The sequence below is a fragment of the Mauremys reevesii genome, linkage group 2 (assembly GCF_016161935.1).
Source record: "Mauremys reevesii isolate NIE-2019 linkage group 2, ASM1616193v1, whole genome shotgun sequence".
Lineage (NCBI taxonomy): Eukaryota > Metazoa > Chordata > Testudines > Geoemydidae > Mauremys > Mauremys reevesii.
Window position 1 is genome coordinate 255,419,485 of NC_052624.1, and position 12,180 is coordinate 255,431,664.

The 12,180-nt window shown below is 44.1% G+C and overlaps 1 protein-coding gene across 3 annotated transcripts in view; it reads right to left on the reverse strand.

Annotated features, from left to right (window-relative positions):
• Window positions 1-12,180, reverse strand: part of ANGPT1 (angiopoietin 1) — a 275,560-nt gene that overhangs the window by 143,775 nt on the left and 119,605 nt on the right. The window lies entirely within an intron of this gene.

The window sequence follows — 12,180 nt, forward strand, 5'->3', positions numbered from 1 at the left end:
CTGTTCCTGGTTAACTACCCCAGGGGAGAAAAAGGGGGTGGAGCCAAGTTCCTGACTAATCTACTCCCATTGCAGGGTAACTAGAATGCATGGGTACTCAGGGAGCATAAGGACTGCAGTTGTGCTCTTATGCAAGGAATCTTGCGCAGGGAAAAGGGAAACTCACGTAACACAAGAATCATCCAATGAAATTAATAGGCAGCAGGTTTAAAACAAACAAAAGGAAGTACTTCTTCACACAATGCACAATCAACCTGTGGAACTGGTTGCCAGAGGATGTTGTGAAGGCCAAAATTATAACTGGGTTCAAAAAAGAACTAGGCTAACAGGGAGTTTCGCAAGGGAGTTCTCCAGGTGAAGGAGGAGCTAATACAGCATCTGTGGGGTAAGTGACCGTCTGTAGTGTGTGTTTGTTTGTGTTTGGGGGTTACTTGCTGTGTGCTGAGCTTGTGTTTGTCAGTCTGTTTGTTTGGTTGGTTGGTTGAGGGACCGTGTGCTCTGGCTGGCAGTTGGAGGCAGGTTTGAAAGCTCGAAGCCTCTGGTAATTGGCTGAGCCTTAATCAGTGGGCGGGGCATTCACTCAGGCCAGGGCTTTATAAAGCCGCGCACAAGCGACCAGGGAGCTTTGCGACCAGGGGCTGCTAACAGGGAGTTTGGCAAGGGAGTGGGAACCCCTCGCCAGCCCTAACCCCTTCCCCGTGGCCCCCCCCCTCAAACCTATAAACCGAACCACATTCCAAAACTACTTTCCGTAAACCACCCTTTCACTAACTAGGAGACAATGCAGGCAGAAGCCCAGCAGCAGAGTGGGGGCTATCCAGTTTATTGCACTGACTGTCGCATGTATGATTACCTGCCCTGTGGGCGGGTGGCGTATGTGTGCAGTCGGTGCAAGGAGCTCCTGACCCTCAGAGACCATGTACGGACTTTGGAGGCCAGGGTGGCAGAACTGGAGGAGCTGAGAGAGGCAGAGAGGTATGTTGATGAGGCTTTCCGGGACACTGTAGAATTGTCCCACCTCCGCTTAGACAGCTCCTGTGCTGTTGAGGAGGAAGAAGGGCCCAGGGAAGTAGAGCAGTCAATGGGAGCAGAGGGAAACCTTCCCGTAGTTGGGACCCTCCTTCCAGATGGTGCTGGGGTTGCCTCTCGCACTGAGGTTTCCTCTCCGGGGGAGGGAACTCCAGTTTCTAGGAAAAGGCAGGTGTTAGTAATGGGAGATTCGATTATTAGAAATGTAGATAGCTGGGTCTGTGATGACCGGGAGAATCGTATGGTGACTTGCCTGCCTGGTGCGAAGGTTGCGGATCTCTCGAGGCATCTAGATAGACTTATGTGTAGTGCTGGGGAGGAGCCGGTGGTCGTGGTACATGTAGGTACCAATGACATAGGGAAGGGTAAGAGAGATGTCCTGGAAGCCAAATTTAGGCTGCTAGGGAAGAGACTGAAATCCAGGACCTTTATGGTGGCATTTTCAGAAATGCTCCCAGTTCCACGCGCAGGGCCAGGTAGGCAGGCAGAGCTTCAGAGTCTCAATGCGTGGATGAGACGATGGTGTAGAGAGGAGGGGTTCACGTTCATTAGGAACTGGGGAAACTTCTGGGATGGGAGGAGCCTATACAGGAGAGATGGGCTCCACCTAAACCAAAGTGGAACCAGACTGCTGGCACTAAATATTAAAAAGGTTGTAGAGCAGTTTTTAAACTAGGAGATGGGGGAAAGCCGACTGATGCAGAGGAGCGTGTGGATCGGACACAGACTTCTCTTAGGGGAGAGTCTGATGATAGAGAATCTCCGGGTTATAGTCAGGAGCAGAGGAATGAGAAGTATAATGTAAGGGCCAGATCAGATGATAAACAGTCACATAAAAAAGAATCTGGCACATCAGAAAAAGGCAGGCTAATAAACAGGGACAAGTTTTTAAAGTGCTTGTACACAAATGCCAGAAGTCTAAATAATAAGATGGGTGAACTAGAGTGCCTTGTGATAAAGGAGGATATAGATATAATAGGCATCACAGAAACCTGGTGGACTGAGACCAATCAATGGGACACAATCATTCTGGGGTACAAAATATATCGGAAGGACAGAACAGGCCGTGCAGGGGGAGGAGTGGCACTATATGTTAAAGAAAGTGTAGATTCAAATGAAGTAAAAATCTTAAGCGAATCCACAGGTTCCATAGAGTCTCTATGGATAGAAATTTCATGCTCTAGTAAAAATATAACAGTAGGGATCTATTATCGACCACCTGACCAGGACAGTAATAGTGATGATGAAATGCTAAGGGAAATTAGAGAGGCTATCAAAATTAAGAACCCAATAATAGTGGGGGATTTCAATTATCCCCATATTGACTGGGAACATTTCACTTCAGGACGAAATGCAGAGATAAAATTTCTCGATACTTTAAATGACTGCTTCATGGAGCAGCTGGTACGGGAACCCACAAGGGGAGAGGCGACTCTAGATTTAATCCTGAGTGGAGCGCAGGAGCTGGTCCAAGAGGTAACTATAGCAGGACCGCTTGGAAATAGTGACCATAATACAATAGCATTCAACATCCCTGTGGTGGGAAGAACACCTCAACTGCCCAACACTGTGGCATTTAATTTCAAAAGGGGGAACTATACAAAAATGAGGGGGTTAGTTAGACAAAAGTTAAAAGGTACAGTGACTAAAGGGAAATCCCTGCAAGTTGCGTGGGCCCTTTTTAAAGACACCATAATAGAGGCCCAACGTCAATGTATACCCCAAATTAAGAAAAACAGTAAAAGAACTAAAAAAGAGCCACCGTGGCTTAACAACCATGTAAAAGAAGCAGTGAGAGATAAAAAGACTTCCTTTAAAAAGTGGAAGTCAAATCCCAGTGAGGCAAATAGAAAGGAGCACAAACACTGCCAACTTAAGTGCAAGAGTGTAATAAGAAAAGCCAAAGAGGAGTTTGAAGAACGGCTAGCCAAAAACTCCAAAGGTAATAACAAAATGTTTTTTAAGTACATCAGAAGCAGGAAGCCTGCTAAACAACCAGTGGGGCCCCTTGACGATCGAAATACAAAAGGAGCGCTTAAAGATGATAAAGTCATTGCGGAGAAACTAAATGGATTCTTTGCTTCAGTCTTCACGGCTGAGGATGTTAGGGAGATTCCCAAACCTGAGCTGGCTTGTGTAGGTGACAAATCTGAGGAACTGTCACAGATTGAAGTGTCACTAGAGGAGGTTTTGGAATTAATTGATAAACTCAACATTAACAAGTCACCAGGACCAGATGGCATTCACCCAAGAGTTCTGAAAGAACTCAAATGTGAAGTTGCGGAACTATTAACCAAGGTTTGTAACCTGTCCTTTAAATCGGCTTCGGTACCCAATGACTGGAAGTTAGCTAATGTAATGCCAATATTTAAAAAGGACTCTAGGGGTGATCCTGGCAATTACAGACCGGTAAGTCTAACGTCGGTACTGGGCAAATTAGTTCAAACAATAGTAAAGAATAAAATTGTCAGACACATAGAAAAACATAAACTCTTGAGCAATAGTCAACATGGTTTCTGTAAAGGGAAATCGTGTCTTACTAATCTATTAGAGTTCTTTGAAGGGGTCAACAAACATGTGGACAAGGGGGATCCGGTGGACATAGTGTACTTAGATTTCCAGAAAGCCTTTGACAAGGTCCCTCACCAAAGGCTCTTACGTAAATTAAGCTGTCATGGGATAAAAGGAAAGGTCCTTTCATGGATTGAGAACTGGTTAAAGGACAGGGAACAAAGGGTAGGAATTAATGGTAAATTCTCAGAATGGAGAGGGGTAACTAGTGGTGTTCCCCAAGGGTCAGTCCTAGGCAGGGGCGGCTCTAGGCACCAGCAAACCAAGCTGTTGCCTAGGGCGGCCAAATCTAGGGGGCGGCAGGCTGGGCCGGTGGACCTGCCGCAGTCATGCCTGCGGGAGGTCCACCGGAGCCGCGGACGATCGGACCTGCCGCAGGCATGACTGCGGAGGGGGCTCGTCCGTGGCTCGGCTGGACCTCCCGCAGGCATGACTGCGGCAGGTCCACCGGAGCCGCCGGACCCGCGAACCGTCCGCAGCCGTGCCCGCGGGAGGTTCGCTGTTCCCGCAGTCATGCCTGCGGCAGGTCCAGCCGAGCCGCGGGAGCTCAACCGGAGCCGCGGGAAGAGGGGACCCGCCGCGGGACCGAGGAAGGGCGGCGCAGCACACCGCGCTGCCTGGGGCAGCCTAATTTCTAGAGCCGCCCCTGGTCCTAGGACCAATCCTATTCAATTTATTCATAAATGATCTGGAGAAAGGGGTAAACAGTGAGGTGGCAAAGTTTGCAGATGACACTAAACTACTCAAGATAGTTAAGACCAAAGCAGATTGTGAAGAACTTCAAAAAGATCTCACAAAACTAAGTGATTGGGCAACAAAATGGCAAATGAAATTTAATGTGGATAAATGTAAAGTAATGCACATTGGAAAAAATAACCCCAACTATACATACAACATGATGGGGGCTAATTTAGCTACAGCGAGTCAGGAAAAAGATCTTGGAGTTATCGTGGATAGTTCTCTGAAGATGTCCACGCAGTGTGCAGAGGCGGTCAAAAAAGCAAACAGGATGTTAGGAATCATTAAAAAGGGGATAGAGAATAAGACTGAGAATATATTATTGCCCTTATATAAATCCATGGTACGCCCACATCTCGAATACTGTGTACAGATGTGGTCTCCTCACCTCAAAAAAGATATTCTAGCACTAGAAAAGGTTCAGAAAAGAGCAACTAAAATGATTAGGGGTTTAGAGAGGGTCCCATATGAGGAAAGATTAAAGAGGCTAGGACTCTTCAGTTTGGAAAAGAGAAGACTAAGGGGGGACATGATAGAGGTATATAAAATCATGAGTGATGTTGAGAAAGTGGATAAGGAAAAGTTATTTACTTATTCCCATAATACAAGAACTAGGGGTCACCAAATGAAATTAATAGGCAGCAGGTTTAAAACAAATAAAAGGAAGTTCTTCTTCACGCAGCGCACAGTCAACTTGTGGAACTCCTTACCTGAGGAGGTTGTGAAGGCTAGGACTATAACAATGTTTAAAAGGGGACTGGATAAATTCATGGTGGCTAAGTCAATAAATGGCTATTAGCCAGGATGGGTAAGAATGGTGTCCCTAGCCTCTGTTCGTCAGAGGATGGAGATGGATGGCAGGAGAGAGATCACTTGATCATTGCCTGTTAGGTTCACTCCCTCAGGGGCACCTGGCATTGGCTACTGTCGGTAGACAGATACTGGGCTAGATGGAACTTTGGTCTGACCTGGTACGGCCTTTCTTATGTTCTTATGTTCTTTTAGATAAGTTCATAGAGGATACGTCCATCAATGGCTAGTAGCCAGGATGGGCAGGGATGCAAAACCATGTCCCCAGGCTCTCTTTGCCAGAAGCTGATAATGGGCGACACGGGATGGATCACTTGATTATTACCTGTTCTGTTCATTCCCTCTAAAGCACCTGGCATTGGCCACTGTTGGAAGACAGTATACTGGGCTAGATGGACCATAGGTCTGACCCGGTAGAGCCATTCTTACATTCTTCCTGCCCTTCCTATTGCTCACATGTGTAGAACCTGCCACAGCCTAGCCCTTAAGAATACAGTTCTCCCACAGAAATGTAAAGAAAAAATATCATAAATTCATCTGAATGATTTTTTTATTTACATGTATACCTGTCCTAGCTACTCTCCCAAAATAAAGTGTCCGATCCTCCACGGCTTTACTTAGGGCAAAATTCCCATTGTTTTCAATAGTGATTGCTGAGCATTCCCTACATAGGCACCTTAAGGAGCAAATCCAGCTTCTCCATCAATGGCAGATGGACCCTTGTAGCTGAACTGATGCAGTTCCATTAGGCAAGAGGAAAAGGTCTGGGGTGGGGATATGGAATGCGCAAGGGTGCACAGCCCCTAGAGGGTTAGGAACTCTGTTCCGTGTAAAATCCCTGAGCAGAGGCATGCATGGGAAGTGGGAGGGAAAGAATCTGGAAGTGGCAATCTACTATTATGCAAATCCTGTTTCCCCATCCTTTCCTCCCATGTGCAGGGAATGGATTAGCCTTAATCTATCAGCTGTAGACCTGCTCTGTGGCCTAGGAGCTGAGATTTCCCACCTGCATTTATCTGTCCAGTGTCCAAACCAGTTAGTAGAGCTGGGCAGTTAGTAGATGATCAGTCAGCATAGGTGCTGGAACTAGGGGTGCCGCCACACCCTGTGGCTTGAACTGGACTCCATTATACACAGGATTTACAGTCTGATTCAATGTCTGTCAGCACCCCCACTATACAAATTGTTCCAGCACCCGTCAGTCAGAATGCCCCATTGATTTCAGTGGGCGTTTGCCTAGGTAAAGATTACATGGCTAGTCCATAAAAAAGGTAAATCAAATGGGAAAATCAGTATGGACACTTTGAATCACTTTGGCATTCATTTTAGTACATTCATTTGAGATAATGACCTGCCCTGAGGGTTTCGCTAAAGATGATAATTTTTTATTGTAAATGCTAAATTCTGTCCACTCGGATTTGATCTTTCCCAGTCTCCATAGCAACGTGCCACAGAATAAAAGGTGGAATGACTGGTATGAATATGTTAATTATTTACTTTTTCAGTCCATTGATGCCATTTTGCATATTCTTCCATTCAACCCATTAAAAATGTCCAGTTGTTGCTATGCAATCACTGGACTGTGTGGAAAGGTAAACACTGAAGTCTTTATCCTTCTGGTAGCTGACAGCTTCTCTCATTTGGGACTGAAAATGATTGTCTTCCCCCCACCCCTTTTCTCCTTGACAAATAACAAGGGAGGCTGCATTAGTCACAGGACGCATGGAACTCTGCCAGGAAAAGGAAGTAATGCTTCTGTAGAAAACCTAATAAAATGTCTACTAGGCTTTGAAACCGACCCTTACCACCAGCCAAACCAGAATGTAACTGGCAAAATGGAAAAAAAAGCCTACAAACCTTGTTAAAATGTAGCAGCAGTGGCAAGTCCAGAGTCTTTGCCAAAGCCCTCCAGCAACAAAGTCTGATGGAGAACAGGCTCGCATTGAAACAGCCTTGCTCGTAAGGTTAGCTTCTGTCAATATCTCCCTTAGTACAAACAGAAAAATTCTCTTGATTTGTTTTCTTACTGAGATATCCTGTTGGATTTATTTCATCTGCAGTCCATAGGATCAGATCTTGCGGTCCTTTATTCAGACAAAATCCAGATGAAATCTATGGGGGTTTTGCCTAAGTGAGGAAAACAGGACTGGGACTTCCAGGACCCTGCTATGTATTAGTTGTCACAAAAATGTTTTACTTATACCAACTATTATTCTGGTTGGTTTATTATAATATAATTAAGGGACAGATTCTATCCTCTGTTAAACCCAAGCAAAATCACTGAGGTTGATTCTTCACTGCCTTGCACCTTGTATAGTTATTTGTGCCTGTACAAAGTAAGTGTAAAATGTCACCATTATGATTTATGCCAATGTCTGGGTCTAATCCTTTTCCCAATGAAACCAATGTCAAGGGATGTGGATTCTCCATCACATGAAGTTTTTAAATCAGGATGAGGACTGAGATGGTGGCTACACTGAAGTCAAGGGGCACCTGGATGTCTTTCTAAGAATATGTTCTAGCTCACTCATAAAATATGGGCTTGATGCAGGAATGATGATCACAATGCTCTCTTTGGGCCTTAAAAAAACAATAACAATGACTCTATGAGAAACTCAGTGTTGTGAGATCAGGATTTAGGTGATCAAAAAAAAATATATCCATCCCTGCTTTACAGAGCAATAGCGAATAATGCTATCTTGCAAAATTATGCTCCAACTGGAACAATTATTTTTTATGGCTGAATGAGAAAAAAAATATTTTTACTATCTATCATGGTGACAGAGTAGCAAACAGATTTTGCTTGGGCTGGCAAATCTTCATGATAATATTGCAAGACTGACAATTATTTTTCATAGGCAAATACTGAGGTTCTACCATGTGATTGAAGCCAGTGGAATACTTGGAGGGTATGGTCTCTAGAATTGGGCCCCTCATTTTGTAACAGAGCTATCTTATTTTCCCCTAGATCTTTTTATTTGTGCTGGCCCTTATTCATCATTTCTCCTGCTCTCTTTGTGGACCATGACTGCAGAATTTTAATGAGCTCCACGCAGAGCTCCTTTCTGAACTTGTTTTGCAAAGAGACTTGTCACACAGAGAAATTCCTTGTGTGCCACTGCTTTATTGTTTTTACGCAAGTTTAAGTCAGTCTTGATTTCACTCCATACATTTCTCTATTTGATCCTACTGTACAGATACACCGTCCACACCAGCCACTAAAAGAGCTCAGCATGGTATTTATTCATGCTCACCTGCCTCTCTATCTCCTCGGGGCTCCATCATGCAGTGCTTAGTCAGTCAAAACTCCCATTGAAGCCAATGGAAACTTTTGCCTGCGTAAAGACTTCAGAACTGAGCTGTTATTTTGTCTGTCTGTGGAACACTTTGCAATTCCCAGACATTGCTGGGCAACGCAGGGTAGTTGAGTTTTTCCCTGTTTATGATTCCATAATAGTTGCCTAATACATGGCAGATCATGAGTAGCTTTTGTGTGAGTGTTTAAGAGTAGGGAAGGGTGTGAGGAGTTTTCCCTGCCTCTGTGCCCCATACAATAGCTGCTTATCTCTGCAATCCCTATCACCATTGGGGATACACATTGCCAGGTCAGCTGGGGCTCAGCAGAGGTTGGCATGACATGAGCACCTGATCTTGCACAGCAGGGAATTTGGAGAAGGATCATGTCTCCTGGAGGCGCTACCTATTAAGATGTCCCTCCTGGTTTAAATTACAATGAAGTGTAAAATTAAACTGAAAAATAGCAATCATATGCTGATGATGTCAGTCAAAATGATATTGTCGTCAGTGATCCCTCAAGGTTGAGGATGATCTTTCACAGGTTTTATTTTTCATGGGTCCTTTGATAACTGAAGAGTCCAATCCTTGAGCCACAAGCTCGTTGGCAGATATTGCAGGTGGTGTTGGAAGACAGGGTTGGGCTGTGATTGCTGTGTAACAGTTGCCTTTCCTTTCTTTTCTGGTGTTTTTCTGCGACCAGGGCAAGGCGATTTTCCTCAAAAGTGGACGTTCCATCTCTGACAAGTCTTCGCCAGTTATCTCTATCCTGGGCTGCAGTCTCCCAGTGTGTGGTGTTGATGCCACATCTTTTGATGTTTATCTTGATGGTGTCTTTAAAGCATTTATTTTGGCCTCATCGTTTCCTTTCTCCTTTGGTGAGTTGGGCATACAGCAGTTGTTTTGGTAAGCATACATAAGACATGTGCACACAGTGTCCGCTCCACCTCAGCTGGTCTGGATAATCAGAGCCTCAACACTGAAGATGTTGGCCTCTGTGAGGACACTGACATTAGTGCGATGATCCTCACACTTTATGTTCAGGAACTTCTGAAGAAAGTGCTGGTACTGGCATTACAGGTTTTTGAGGTGTTTCCTATAGGTCTCCCAAGTCTCGCAGCCTTCAGGGCCGGCTCCAGACCCCAGCACGCCAAGCGCGCGCTTGGGGCGGTGTGCCGTGGGAGGGCGGCAGGCGGCTCCGGCGGACCTCCCGCAGACATGCCTGCGGAGGGTCCGTTGGTCCCACAGCTTCGGTGGAGCATCCGCAGGCACGCCTACGGGAGCTCCACCGGAGCCGCGGGACCAGCGGACCCTCCGCAGCCACGTCTGCGGGAGGTGCACCAGAGCCGCGGGACCAGCGACCACCAGAGCGCCCCCCCCGCGGCGTGCCGCCCTGCTTGGGGCAGCGCAATTACTAGAGCTGCCCCTGGCAGCCATAGAGGAGGGTTGGGATTACCAGCACTTTATAAGCAAAGTTTAGTATGTGTTCTGATGTTGTGATTGTTGAACACCCAGCGAGACAGTTTGCCAAAGGCAAGACAGGTACAGCTAATTCTGCACTGAATCTCGATGTCTATGTCTGCCCTCTGTGAGAGATGGCTGCCAAGATAGGCAAAGTAGTCTACATTTTCCTGTTCTTCTTTGTCAATGTAGATCTTCCTTGCTGGGTCTGATGATTGACTGGGGACTGGCTGGTGGAGAACTTTTGTTAAGATAAGCATTAACATACTTAAAAATGGCAAGTCTTCAACAAAAAAACTTCAAAAACAGACTCCAATGAGAAAGTGCAGAACTGGAAATAATTTGCAAACTGGACACCATCAAATTAGGCCTGAATAAAGACTGGGAGTGGATGGATCATTACAAAAACTAATTTCCCCCTACTGTTACTCACACCTTCTTGTCAACTGTTTGGAATGGGCCACCCTTATTACCACTACAAAAATGATTTTTCCTCCCTTGGTATTCTACTGTTAATGATTTGTCTCGTTAGCACTGACCCCGCACTTGGTAAGGCAACTCCCATATTTTCATGTACTGTGTATTTATATCTGCTACTGTATTTTCCACTCCATGCATCTGATGAAGTGGGTTTTAGCCCACAAAAGCTTATGCCCAAATAAATTTGTTAGTCTGTAAGGTGCCACAAGGACTTTTTGTTGTTTTAAATTCAGAAGGACCATTCTAATAATCTAATCTGACTTCCTGTACCACACAGGGCATTGAATCTCCCCAAAATAATTCCTAGAGCCAATCTTTTAGAAAAACATCCATTCTTGATTTAAAAGTTGTCCATGATGGAAAATCCCCCATGACTTTCGGTAAATTGTCCCAGTGGTTAATTACTCTCACTGTTAAAAATGTATGCCTTATTTCCAGTTTGAATTTGTCTATTTCAACTTTCAGTCATTAGATCATGTTATCTCTTACCTTGCTAGATTGAAGAGTCCATTATTAACTATTTGTTCCCCATGCAGATATTTATAAACTAATCAATTTACCCCAACAGCTAGACCATATGAACTATGACAAAAGGTAAAGAGCACATTTCAATCTATATAGAGAAATTTAAAAGTCAGGATGCATGTTCAGGATTTGAAAGAGGTATTTCCTAAATATAGGGTTGGGGATTGTCTTAATTTAAGGGAAAAACTTGAGACAAAGAATTTCTTGTTTTGTCCTTGGTACACTTCTTCAAACTCTGATCACTAGATGTGAGTAAGGGGGCAGAACATCAGTTGAGATACAGTATTATCCAGTATACAAATTGTTTTAGTTTTGCTTGTTTTACTCTTTGCCAAATGTCAGTTATACTGAATACATCTATAGCTTCATGTCTTCAACAAATACACTAAGACAAGTTATATAGCTAGATGACCAAAAGAAAAAAAATAGAAATTCAAAAATGCTTAGATAAATCTGAAGTTGTTCAGCTCAGCTAATTACAGTTATTTATTAAGTACACAGCTGAGTTATTCTTTAGTTCAGATATTCAGGAACCAGATGGCTCCTATCAACACAGTTAAAAATAAACGAAGACCTTCTTCTGAAGCATCTGGTACTGGCAACTGTCAGAAACAGTGCCAAGCTACAACATTCAAATCCAGATCTGGATTCTGAGTGCTTCTGTCCCAAAACTTTGGGAATCAAAAGTATCTTTTACTCTACTATAGAATTTGGATTTTGACTTGGGTTCAGATTCCAAACCCCAAGAAGTGTGTCAGTGTTGAGATCTAGAGTTTTGGTTTGGGTCCCTCACCACGGAAGGTTTTTTAAATGCCAAAGGGAAGCTAAAAAAAAATCAGTTATGTTAGACTTTAATTTGTTATTTGAATCAATTAGATTTTAGATTTTTTACTGTATCTCTGTATTCACAGCTCTCCATTAAAGGTATAAATCGCATGTTTGATGATTTTATGAACCTGACATTGTTAATCCCTGCTGTCCTCTCTCTCCTCTTAGTTAGTTCCTGGTGAAGCTCTTGATATGGAATGGATGGACTCCCATTCATGTCACTGGGATTTGAATTAGTCTCTGGTTCCTTTTTTTGAGAAAATATCCTTCAAAGTGTTATTTTCAGTGTTTTGGTGCACAGTGTTAACCTTCTATTTTGACTCTCAGTGAGGCACTCAAGTTTGGCCTTGACACCTTAGTATTCAGAATATCATCAAGATTTAATACACTCCAATTAATTAGACAATCTCCAATTGGATCAGTAGTTGAACTTTTTTTAAAAAA